Genomic DNA, 12,530 nt, shown 5'->3' on the forward strand with positions numbered 1-12,530 from the left:
ATACAGAAAAGATTTGACCTCTGACCCAGCTCTGAAAGCTGTCTGGTATTGACCACACTAAATGTCTGATTTTAAGCAGCCAGCTTGTGCTATGATGGAAAGCCAACAATTGTTGGAAAGAAGAGAACCTAAGCTTTAATTTGATGTGCAACATGTTTGATTTGAAGCAGGTTTACCAGAAATACAGGAGGATAAGTTAGAATATAAAACCAGTTGGCTGCAGGCCTTTTAAAAACAACTGAATGTAACCATAATTCATCAGTGTGCTGCTAGCCACCAGAAGGTTTAAAATGAACAATATTGGACTCTATGAAAAGGTCTGAATCTGAGCTTTAAATTGAGGTGTCACTCCAGTAAATCAGATCATGCTAGCCTGAAAGACCAGGCTAAATATACAGAACAGATTTGACCTCTGACCCAGCTCTGAAAGCTGTGTGGTATTGACCACACTAAATGTCTGATTTTAAGCAGCCAGCTTGTGCTATGATGGAAAGCCAACAATTGTTGGAAAGAAGAGAACCTAAGCTTTAATTTGATGTGCAACATGTTTGATTTGAAGCAGGTTTACCAGAAATACAGAAGGATAAGTTAGAATATAAAACCAGTTGGCTGCAGGCCTTTTAAAAACAGCTGAATGTAACCATAATTCATCAGTGTGCTGCTAGCCACCAGAAGGGTTAAAATGAACAATGTTGGACTCTATGAAAAGGTCTGAATCTGAGGTTTACATGGAGGTATCACTCCAGTAAATCAGATCATGCTAGCCTGAAAGACCAGGCTAAATATACAGAACAGATTTGACCTCTGACCCAGCTCTGAAAGCTGTGTGGTATTGACCACACTAAATGTCTGATTTTAAGCAGCCAGGTTGTGCTATGATGGAAAGCCAACAATTGATGGAAAGAAGAGAACCTAAGCTTTAATTTGATGTGCAACATGTTTGATTTGAAGCAGGTTTACCAGAAATACAGGAGGATACTTTAGAATATAAAACCAGTTGGCTGCAGGCCTTTTAAAAACAGCTGAATATAACCATAATTCATCAGTGTGCTGCTAGCCACCAGAAGGTTTAAAATGAACAATGTTGGAGTCTATGAAAAGGTCTGAATCTGAGCTTTAAATTGAGGTGTCACTCCAGTAAATCAGATCATGCTAGCCTGAAAGACCAGGCTAAATATACAGAACAGATTTGACCTCTGACCCAGCTTTGAAAGTTGTGTGGTATTGACCACACTAAATGTCTGATTTTAAGCAGCCAGCTTGTGCTATGATGGAAAGCCAACAATTAATGGAAAGAAGAGAACCTAAGCTTTAATTTGATGTGCAACATGTTTGATTTGAAGCAGGTTTACCAGAAATACAGGAGGATACTTTAGAATATAAAACCAGTTGGCTGCAGGCCTTTTGAAAACAGCTGAATATAACCATAATTCATCAGTGTGCTGCTAGCCACCAGAAGGGTTAAAATCAACAATGTTGGACTCTATGAAAAGGTCTGAATCTGAGGTTTACATGGAGGTATCATTCCAGTAAATCAGATCATGCTAGCCTGAAAGACCAGGTTAAATATACAGAACAGATTTGACCTCTGACCCAGCTCTGAAAGCTGTGTGGTATTGACCACACTAAATGTCTGATTTTAAGCAGCCAGGTTGTGCTATGATGGAAAGCCAACAATTGTTGGAAAGAAGAGAACCTAAGCTTTAATTTGATGTGCAACATGTTTGATTTGAAGCAGGTTTACCAGAAATACAGGAGGATAAGTTAGAATATAAAACCAGTTGGCTACAGGCCTTTTGAAAACAGCTGAATGTAACCATAATTCATCAGTGTGCTGCTAGCCACCAGAAGGGTTAAAATCAACAATGTTGGACTCTATTAAAAGGTCTGAATCTGAGCTTTAAATTGAGGTGTCACTCCAGTAAATCAGATCATGCTAGCCTGAAAGACCAGGCTAAATATACAGAACAGATTTGACCTCTGACCCAGCTCTGAAAGCTGTGTGGTATTGACCACACTAAATGTCTGATTTTAAGCAGCCAGGTTGTGCTATGATGGAAAGCCAACAATTGATGGAAAGAAGAGAACCTAAGCTTTAATTTGATGTGCAACATGTTTGATTTGAAGCAGGTTTACCAGAAATACAGGAGGATAAGTTAGAATATAAAACCAGTTGGCTACAGGCCTTTTGAAAACAGCTGAATGTAACCATAATTCATCAGTGTGCTGCTAGCCACCAGAAGGGTTAAAATCAACAATGTTGGACTCTATTAAAAGGTCTGAATCTGAGCTTTAAATTGAGGTGTCACTCCAGTAAATCAGATCATGCTAGCCTGAAAGACCAGGCTAAATATACAGAACAGATTTGACCTCTGACCCAGCTCTGAAAGCTGTGTGGTATTGACCACACTAAATGTCTGATTTTAAGCAGCCAGGTTGTGCTATGATGGAAAGCCAATAATTGATGGAAAGAAGAGAACTTAAGCTTTAATTTGATGTGCAACATGTTTGATTTGAAGCAGGTTTACCAGAAATACAGGAGGATAAGGTAGAGTATAAAACCTGTTGGCTGCAGGCCTTTTGAAAACAGCTGAATGTAACCATAATTCATCAGTGTGCTGCTAGCCACCAGAAGGGTTAAAATCAACAATGTTGGACTCTATGAAAAGGTCTGAATCTGAACTTTAAATTGAGGTGTCACTCCAGTAAATCAGATCATGCTAGCCTGAAAGACCAGGCTAAATATACAGAACAGATTTGACCTCTGACCCAGCTCTGAAAGCTGTGTGGTATTGACCACACTAAATGTCTGATTTTAAGCAGCCAGGTTGTGCTGTGATGGAAAGCCAACAATTGATGGAAAGAAGAGAACCTAAGCTTTAATTTGATGTGCAACATGTTTGATTTGAAGCAGGTTTACCAGAAATACAGGAGGATAAGGTAGAATATAAAACCTGTTGGCTGCAGGCCTTTTGAAAACAGCTGAATGTAACCATAATTCATCAGTGTGCTGCTAGCCACCAGAAGGGTTAAAATCAACAATGTTGGACTCTATGAAAAGGTCTGAATCTGAGGTTTACATGGAGGTATCACTCCAGTAAATCAGATCATGCTAGCCTGAAAGACCAGGCTAAATATACAGAACAGATTTGACCTCTGACCCAGCTCTGAAAGCTGTGTGGTATTGACCACACTAAATGTCTGATTTTAAGCAGCCAGGTTGTGCTATGATGGAAAGCCAACAATTGATGGAAAGAAGAGAACCTAAGCTTTAATTTGATGTGCAACATGTTTGATTTGAAGCAGGTTTACCAGAAATACAGGAGGATAAGGTAGAATATAAAACCTGTTGGCTGTAGGCCTTTTGAAAACAGCTGAATGTAACCATAATTCATCAGTGTGCTGCTAGCCACCAGAAGGGGTAAAATCAACAATGTTGGACTCTATGAAAAGGTCTGAATCTGAGGTTTACATGGAGGTATCACTCCAGTAAATCAGATCATGCTAGCCTGAAAGACCAGGATAAAAATACAGAACAGATTTGACCTCTGACCCAGCTCTGAAAGCTGTGTGGTATTGACCACACTAAATGTCTGATTTTAAGCAGCCAGGTTGTGCTATGACGGAAAGCCAACAATTAATGGAAAGAAGAGAACCTAAGCTTTAATTTGATGTGCAACATGTTTGATTTGAAGCAGGTTTACCAGAAATACAGGAGGATAAGTTAGAATATAAAACCTGTTGGCTACAGGCCTTTTGAAAACAGCTGAATGTAACCATAATTCATCAGTGTGCTGCTAGCCACCAGAAGGGTTAAAATCAACAATGTTGGAGTCTATGAAAAGGTCTGAATCTGAGCTTTAAATTGAGGTGTCACTCCAGTAAATCAGATCATGCTAGCCTGAAAGACCAGGCTAAATATACAGAACAGATTTGACCTCTGACCCAGCTCTGAAAGCTGTGTGGTATTGACCACACTAAATGTCTGATTTTAAGCAGCCAGCTTGTGCTATGATGGAAAGCCAACAATTGTTGGAAAGAAGAGAACCTAAGCTTTAATTTGATGTGCAACATGTTTGATTTGAAGCAGGTTTACCAGAAATACAGGAGGATAAGTTAGAATATAAAACCAGTTGGCTGCAGGCCTTTTGAAAACAGCTGAATGTAACCATAATTCATCAGTGTGCTGCTAGCCACCAGAAGGGTTAAAATCAACAATGTTGGACTCTATGAAAAGGTCTGAATCTGAGGTTTACATGGAGGTGTCACTCCAGTAAATCAGATCATGCTAGCCTGAAAGACCAGGCTAAATATACAGAACAGATTTGACCTCTGACCCAGCTCTGAAAGCTGTGTGGTATTGACCACACTAAATGTCTGATTTTAAGCAGCCAGGTTGTGCTATGATGGAAAGCCAACAATTGATGGAAAGAAGAGAACCTAAGCTTTAATTTGATGTGCAACATGTTTGATTTGAAGCAGGTTTACCAGAAATACAGGAGGATAAGGTAGAATATAAAACCTGTTGGCTGCAGGCCTTTTGAAAACAGCTGAATGTAACCATAATTCATCAGTGTGCTGCTAGCCACCAGAAGGTTTAAAATGAACAATATTGGACTCTATGAAAAGGTCTGAATCTGAGCTTTAAATTGAGGTGTCACTCCAGTAAATCAGATCATGCTAGCCTGAAGGACCAGGCTAAATATACAGAACAGATTTGACCTCTGACCCAGCTCTGAAAGCTGTGTGGTATTGACCACACTAAATGTCTGATTTTAAGCAGCCAGGTTGTGCTATGATGGAAAGCCAACAATTGATGGAAAGAAGAGAACCTAAGCTTTAATTTGATGTGCAACATGTTTGATTTGAAGCAGGTTTACCAGAAATACAGGAGGATACTTTAGAATATAAAACCAGTTGGCTGCAGGCCTTTTGAAAACAGCTGAATATAACCATAATTCATCAGTGTGCTGCTAGCCACCAGAAGGGTTAAAATCAACAATGTTGGACTCTATGAAAAGGTCTGAATCTGAGGTTTACATGGAGGTATCATTCCAGTAAATCAGATCATGCTAGCCTGAAAGACCAGGCTAAATATACAGAACAGATTTGACCTCTGACCCAGCTCTGAAAGCTGTGTGGTATTGACCACACTAAATGTCTGATTTTAAGCAGCCAGCTTGTGCTATGATGGAAAGCCAACAATTGATGGAAAGAAGAGAACCTAAGCTTTAATTTGATGTGCAACATGTTTGATTTGAAGCAGGTTTACCAGAAATACAGGAGGATACTTTAGAATATAAAACCTGTTGGCTGCAGGCCTTTTGAAAACAGCTGAATATAACCATAATTCATCAGTGTGCTGCTAGCCACCAGAAGGTTTAAAATGAACAATGTTGGACTCTATGAAAAGGTCTGAATCTGAGCTTTAAATTGAGGTGTCACTCCAGTAAATCAGATCATGCTAGCCTGAAAGACCAGGCTAAATATACAGAACAGATTTGACCTCTGACCCAGCTCTGAAAGCTGTGTGGTATTGACCACACTAAATGTCTGATTTTAAGCAGCCAGGTTGTGCTATGATGGAAAGCCAATAATTGATGGAAAGAAGAGAACCTAAGCTTTAATTTGATGTGCAACATGTTTGATTTGAAGCAGGTTTACCAGAAATACAGGAGGATAAGGTAGAGTATAAAACCTGTTGGCTGCAGGCCTTTTGAAAACAGCTGAATGTAACCATAATTCATCAGTGTGCTGCTAGCCACCAGAAGGGTTAAAATCAACAATGTTGGAGTCTATGAAAAGGTCTGAATCTGAACTTTAAATTGAGGTGTCACTCCAGTAAATCAGATCATGCTAGCCTGAAAGACCAGGCTAAATATACAGAACAGATTTGACCTCTGACCCAGCTCTGAAAGCTGTGTGGTATTGACCACACTAAATGTCTGATTTTAAGCAGCCAGGTTGTGCTGTGATGGAAAGCCAACAATTGATGGAAAGAAGAGAACCTAAGCTTTAATTTGATGTGCAACATGTTTGATTTGAAGCAGGTTTACCAGAAATACAGGAGGATAAGGTAGAATATAAAACCTGTTGGCTGCAGGCCTTTTGAAAACAGCTGAATGTAACCATAATTCATCAGTGTGCTGCTAGCCACCAGAAGGGTTAAAATCAACAATGTTGGACTCTATGAAAAGGTCTGAATCTGAGGTTTACATGGAGGTATCACTCCAGTAAATCAGATCATGCTAGCCTGAAAGACCAGGCTAAATATACAGAACAGATTTGACCTCTGACCCAGCTCTGAAAGCTGTGTGGTATTGACCACACTAAATGTCTGATTTTAAGCAGCCAGGTTGTGCTATGATGGAAAGCCAACAATTGATGGAAAGAAGAGAACCTAAGCTTTAATTTGATGTGCAACATGTTTGATTTGAAGCAGGTTTACCAGAAATACAGGAGGATAAGGTAGAATATAAAACCTGTTGGCTGCAGGCCTTTTGAAAACAGCTGAATGTAACCATAATTCATCAGTGTGCTGCTAGCCACCAGAAGGGGTAAAATCAACAATGTTGGACTCTATGAAAAGGTCTGAATCTGAGCTTTAAATTGAGGTGTCACTCCAGTAAATCAGATCATGCTAGCCTGAAGGACCAGGCTAAATATACAGAACAGATTTGACCTCTGACCCAGCTCTGAAAGCTGTGTGGTATTGACCACACTAAATGTCTGATTTTAAGCAGCCAGGTTGTGCTATGATGGAAAGCCAACAATTGATGGAAAGAAGAGAACCTAAGCTTTAATTTGATGTGCAACATGTTTGATTTGAAGCAGGTTTACCAGAAATACAGGAGGATACTTTAGAATATAAAACCAGTTGGCTGCAGGCCTTTTGAAAACAGCTGAATATAACCATAATTCATCAGTGTGCTGCTAGCCACCAGAAGGGTTAAAATCAACAATGTTGGACTCTATGAAAAGGTCTGAATCTGAGGTTTACATGGAGGTATCATTCCAGTAAATCAGATCATGCTAGCCTGAAAAACCAGGTTAAATATACAGAACAGATTTGACCTCTGACCCAGCTCTGAAAGCTGTGTGGTATTGACCACACTAAATGTCTGATTTTAAGCAGCCAGGTTGTGCTATGATGGAAAGCCAACAATTGATGGAAAGAAGAGAACCTAAGCTTTAATTTGATGTGCAACATGTTTGATTTGAAGCAGGTTTACCAGAAATACAGGAGGATAAGTTAGAATATAAAACCTGTTGGCTGCAGGCCTTTTGAAAACAGCTGAATATAACCATAATTCATCAGTGTGCTGCTAGCCACCAGAAGGGTTAAAATCAACAATGTTGGACTCTATGAAAAGGTCTGAATCTGAGGTTTACATGGAGGTATCATTCCAGTAAATCAGATCATGCTAGCCTGAAAGACCAGGTTAAATATACAGAACAGATTTGACCTCTGACCCAGCTCTGAAAGCTGTGTGGTATTGACCACACTAAATGTCTGATTTTAAGCAGCCAGGTTGTGCTATGATGGAAAGCCAACAATTGATGGAAAGAAGAGAACCTAAGCTTTAATTTGATGTGCAACATGTTTGATTTGAAGCAGGTTTACCAGAAATACAGGAGGATAAGTTAGAATATAAAACCAGTTGGCTACAGGCCTTTTGAAAACAGCTGAATGTAACCATAATTCATCAGTGTGCTGCTAGCCACCAGAAGGGTTAAAATCAACAATGTTGGACTCTATTAAAAGGTCTGAATCTGAGCTTTAAATTGAGGTGTCACTCCAGTAAATCAGATCATGCTAGCCTGAAAGACCAGGCTAAATATACAGAACAGATTTGACCTCTGACCCAGCTCTGAAAGCTGTGTGGTATTGACCACACTAAATGTCTGATTTTAAGCAGCCAGGTTGTGCTATGATGGAAAGCCAATAATTGATGGAAAGAAGAGAACCTAAGCTTTAATTTGATGTGCAACATGTTTGATTTGAAGCAGGTTTACCAGAAATACAGGAGGATAAGGTAGAGTATAAAACCTGTTGGCTGCAGGCCTTTTGAAAACAGCTGAATGTAACCATAATTCATCAGTGTGCTGCTAGCCACCAGAAGGGTTAAAATCAACAATGTTGGAGTCTATGAAAAGGTCTGAATCTGAACTTTAAATTGAGGTGTCACTCCAGTAAATCAGATCATGCTAGCCTGAAAGACCAGGCTAAATATACAGAACAGATTTGACCTCTGACCCAGCTCTGAAAGCTGTGTGGTATTGACCACACTAAATGTCTGATTTTAAGCAGCCAGGTTGTGCTGTGATGGAAAGCCAACAATTGATGGAAAGAAGAGAACCTAAGCTTTAATTTGATGTGCAACATGTTTGATTTGAAGCAGGTTTACCAGAAATACAGGAGGATAAGGTAGAATATAAAACCTGTTGGCTGCAGGCCTTTTGAAAACAGCTGAATGTAACCATAATTCATCAGTGTGCTGCTAGCCACCAGAAGGGTTAAAATCAACAATGTTGGACTCTATGAAAAGGTCTGAATCTGAGGTTTACATGGAGGTATCACTCCAGTAAATCAGATCATGCTAGCCTGAAAGACCAGGCTAAATATACAGAACAGATTTGACCTCTGACCCAGCTCTGAAAGCTGTGTGGTATTGACCACACTAAATGTCTGATTTTAAGCAGCCAGGTTGTGCTATGATGGAAAGCCAACAATTGATGGAAAGAAGAGAACCTAAGCTTTAATTTGATGTGCAACATGTTTGATTTGAAGCAGGTTTACCAGAAATACAGGAGGATAAGGTAGAATATAAAACCTGTTGGCTGTAGGCCTTTTGAAAACAGCTGAATGTAACCATAATTCATCAGTGTGCTGCTAGCCACCAGAAGGGGTAAAATCAACAATGTTGGACTCTATGAAAAGGTCTGAATCTGAGGTTTACATGGAGGTATCACTCCAGTAAATCAGATCATGCTAGCCTGAAAGACCAGGATAAAAATACAGAACAGATTTGACCTCTGACCCAGCTCTGAAAGCTGTGTGGTATTGACCACACTAAATGTCTGATTTTAAGCAGCCAGGTTGTGCTATGACGGAAAGCCAACAATTAATGGAAAGAAGAGAACCTAAGCTTTAATTTGATGTGCAACATGTTTGATTTGAAGCAGGTTTACCAGAAATACAGGAGGATAAGTTAGAATATAAAACCTGTTGGCTACAGGCCTTTTGAAAACAGCTGAATGTAACCATAATTCATCAGTGTGCTGCTAGCCACCAGAAGGGTTAAAATCAACAATGTTGGAGTCTATGAAAAGGTCTGAATCTGAGCTTTAAATTGAGGTGTCACTCCAGTAAATCAGATCATGCTAGCCTGAAAGACCAGGCTAAATATACAGAACAGATTTGACCTCTGACCCAGCTCTGAAAGCTGTGTGGTATTGACCACACTAAATGTCTGATTTTAAGCAGCCAGCTTGTGCTATGATGGAAAGCCAACAATTGTTGGAAAGAAGAGAACCTAAGCTTTAATTTGATGTGCAACATGTTTGATTTGAAGCAGGTTTACCAGAAATACAGGAGGATAAGGTAGAATATAAAACCAGTTGGCTGCAGGCCTTTTGAAAACAGCTGAATGTAACCATAATTCATCAGTGTGCTGCTAGCCACCAGAAGGGTTAAAATCAACAATGTTGGACTCTATGAAAAGGTCTGAATCTGAGGTTTACATGGAGGTGTCACTCCAGTAAATCAGATCATGCTAGCCTGAAAGACCAGGCTAAATATACAGAACAGATTTGACCTCTGACCCAGCTCTGAAAGCTGTGTGGTATTGACCACACTAAATGTCTGATTTTAAGCAGCCAGGTTGTGCTATGATGGAAAGCCAACAATTGATGGAAAGAAGAGAACCTAAGCTTTAATTTGATGTGCAACATGTTTGATTTGAAGCAGGTTTACCAGAAATACAGGAGGATAAGGTAGAATATAAAACCTGTTGGCTGCAGGCCTTTTGAAAACAGCTGAATGTAACCATAATTCATCAGTGTGCTGCTAGCCACCAGAAGGTTTAAAATGAACAATATTGGACTCTATGAAAAGGTCTGAATCTGAGCTTTAAATTGAGGTGTCACTCCAGTAAATCAGATCATGCTAGCCTGAAGGACCAGGCTAAATATACAGAACAGATTTGACCTCTGACCCAGCTCTGAAAGCTGTGTGGTATTGACCACACTAAATGTCTGATTTTAAGCAGCCAGGTTGTGCTATGATGGAAAGCCAACAATTGATGGAAAGAAGAGAACCTAAGCTTTAATTTGATGTGCAACATGTTTGATTTGAAGCAGGTTTACCAGAAATACAGGAGGATACTTTAGAATATAAAACCAGTTGGCTGCAGGCCTTTTGAAAACAGCTGAATATAACCATAATTCATCAGTGTGCTGCTAGCCACCAGAAGGGTTAAAATCAACAATGTTGGACTCTATGAAAAGGTCTGAATCTGAGGTTTACATGGAGGTATCATTCCAGTAAATCAGATCATGCTAGCCTGAAAGACCAGGCTAAATATACAGAACAGATTTGACCTCTGACCCAGCTCTGAAAGCTGTGTGGTATTGACCACACTAAATGTCTTATTTTAAGCAGCCAGCTTGTGCTATGATGGAAAGCCAACAATTGATGGAAAGAAGAGAACCTAAGCTTTAATTTGATGTGCAACATGTTTGATTTGAAGCAGGTTTACCAGAAATACAGGAGGATACTTTAGAATATAAAACCTGTTGGCTGCAGGCCTTTTGAAAACAGCTGAATATAACCATAATTCATCAGTGTGCTGCTAGCCACCAGAAGGTTTAAAATGAACAATGTTGGACTCTATGAAAAGGTCTGAATCTGAGCTTTAAATTGAGGTGTCACTCCAGTAAATCAGATCATGCTAGCCTGAAAGACCAGGCTAAATATACAGAACAGATTTGACCTCTGACCCAGCTCTGAAAGCTGTGTGGTATTGACCACACTAAATGTCTGATTTTAAGCAGCCAGGTTGTGCTATGATGGAAAGCCAATAATTGATGGAAAGAAGAGAACCTAAGCTTTAATTTGATGTGCAACATGTTTGATTTGAAGCAGGTTTACCAGAAATACAGGAGGATAAGGTAGAGTATAAAACCTGTTGGCTGCAGGCCTTTTGAAAACAGCTGAATGTAACCATAATTCATCAGTGTGCTGCTAGCCACCAGAAGGGTTAAAATCAACAATGTTGGAGTCTATGAAAAGGTCTGAATCTGAACTTTAAATTGAGGTGTCACTCCAGTAAATCAGATCATGCTAGCCTGAAAGACCAGGCTAAATATACAGAACAGATTTGACCTCTGACCCAGCTCTGAAAGCTGTGTGGTATTGACCACACTAAATGTCTGATTTTAAGCAGCCAGGTTGTGCTGTGATGGAAAGCCAACAATTGATGGAAAGAAGAGAACCTAAGCTTTAATTTGATGTGCAACATGTTTGATTTGAAGCAGGTTTACCAGAAATACAGGAGGATAAGGTAGAATATAAAACCTGTTGGCTGCAGGCCTTTTGAAAACAGCTGAATGTAACCATAATTCATCAGTGTGCTGCTAGCCACCAGAAGGGTTAAAATCAACAATGTTGGACTCTATGAAAAGGTCTGAATCTGAGGTTTACATGGAGGTATCACTCCAGTAAATCAAATCATGCTAGCCTGAAAGACCAGGCTAAATATACAGAACAGATTTGACCTCTGACCCAGCTCTGAAAGCTGTGTGGTATTGACCACACTAAATGTCTGATTTTAAGCAGCCAGGTTGTGCTATGATGGAAAGCCAACAATTGATGGAAAGAAGAGAACCTAAGCTTTAATTTGATGTGCAACATGTTTGATTTGAAGCAGGTTTACCAGAAATACAGGAGGATAAGGTAGAATATAAAACCTGTTGGCTGCAGGCCTTTTGAAAACAGCTGAATGTAACCATAATTCATCAGTGTGCTGCTAGCCACCAGAAGGGGTAAAATCAACAATGTTGGACTCTATGAAAAGGTCTGAATCTGAGCTTTAAATTGAGGTGTCACTCCAGTAAATCAGATCATGCTAGCCTGAAGGACCAGGCTAAATATACAGAACAGATTTGACCTCTGACCCAGCTCTGAAAGCTGTGTGGTATTGACCACACTAAATGTCTGATTTTAAGCAGCCAGGTTGTGCTATGATGGAAAGCCAACAATTGATGGAAAGAAGAGAACCTAAGCTTTAATTTGATGTGCAACATGTTTGATTTGAAGCAGGTTTACCAGAAATACAGGAGGATACTTTAGAATATAAAACCAGTTGGCTGCAGGCCTTTTGAAAACAGCTGAATATAACCATAATTCATCAGTGTGCTGCTAGCCACCAGAAGGGTTAAAATCAACAATGTTGGACTCTATGAAAAGGTCTGAATCTGAGGTTTACATGGAGGTATCATTCCAGTAAATCAGATCATGCTAGCCTGAA

This window comes from Centroberyx gerrardi, chromosome 11 (genome assembly GCF_048128805.1).
Source record: "Centroberyx gerrardi isolate f3 chromosome 11, fCenGer3.hap1.cur.20231027, whole genome shotgun sequence".
Lineage (NCBI taxonomy): Eukaryota > Metazoa > Chordata > Actinopteri > Beryciformes > Berycidae > Centroberyx > Centroberyx gerrardi.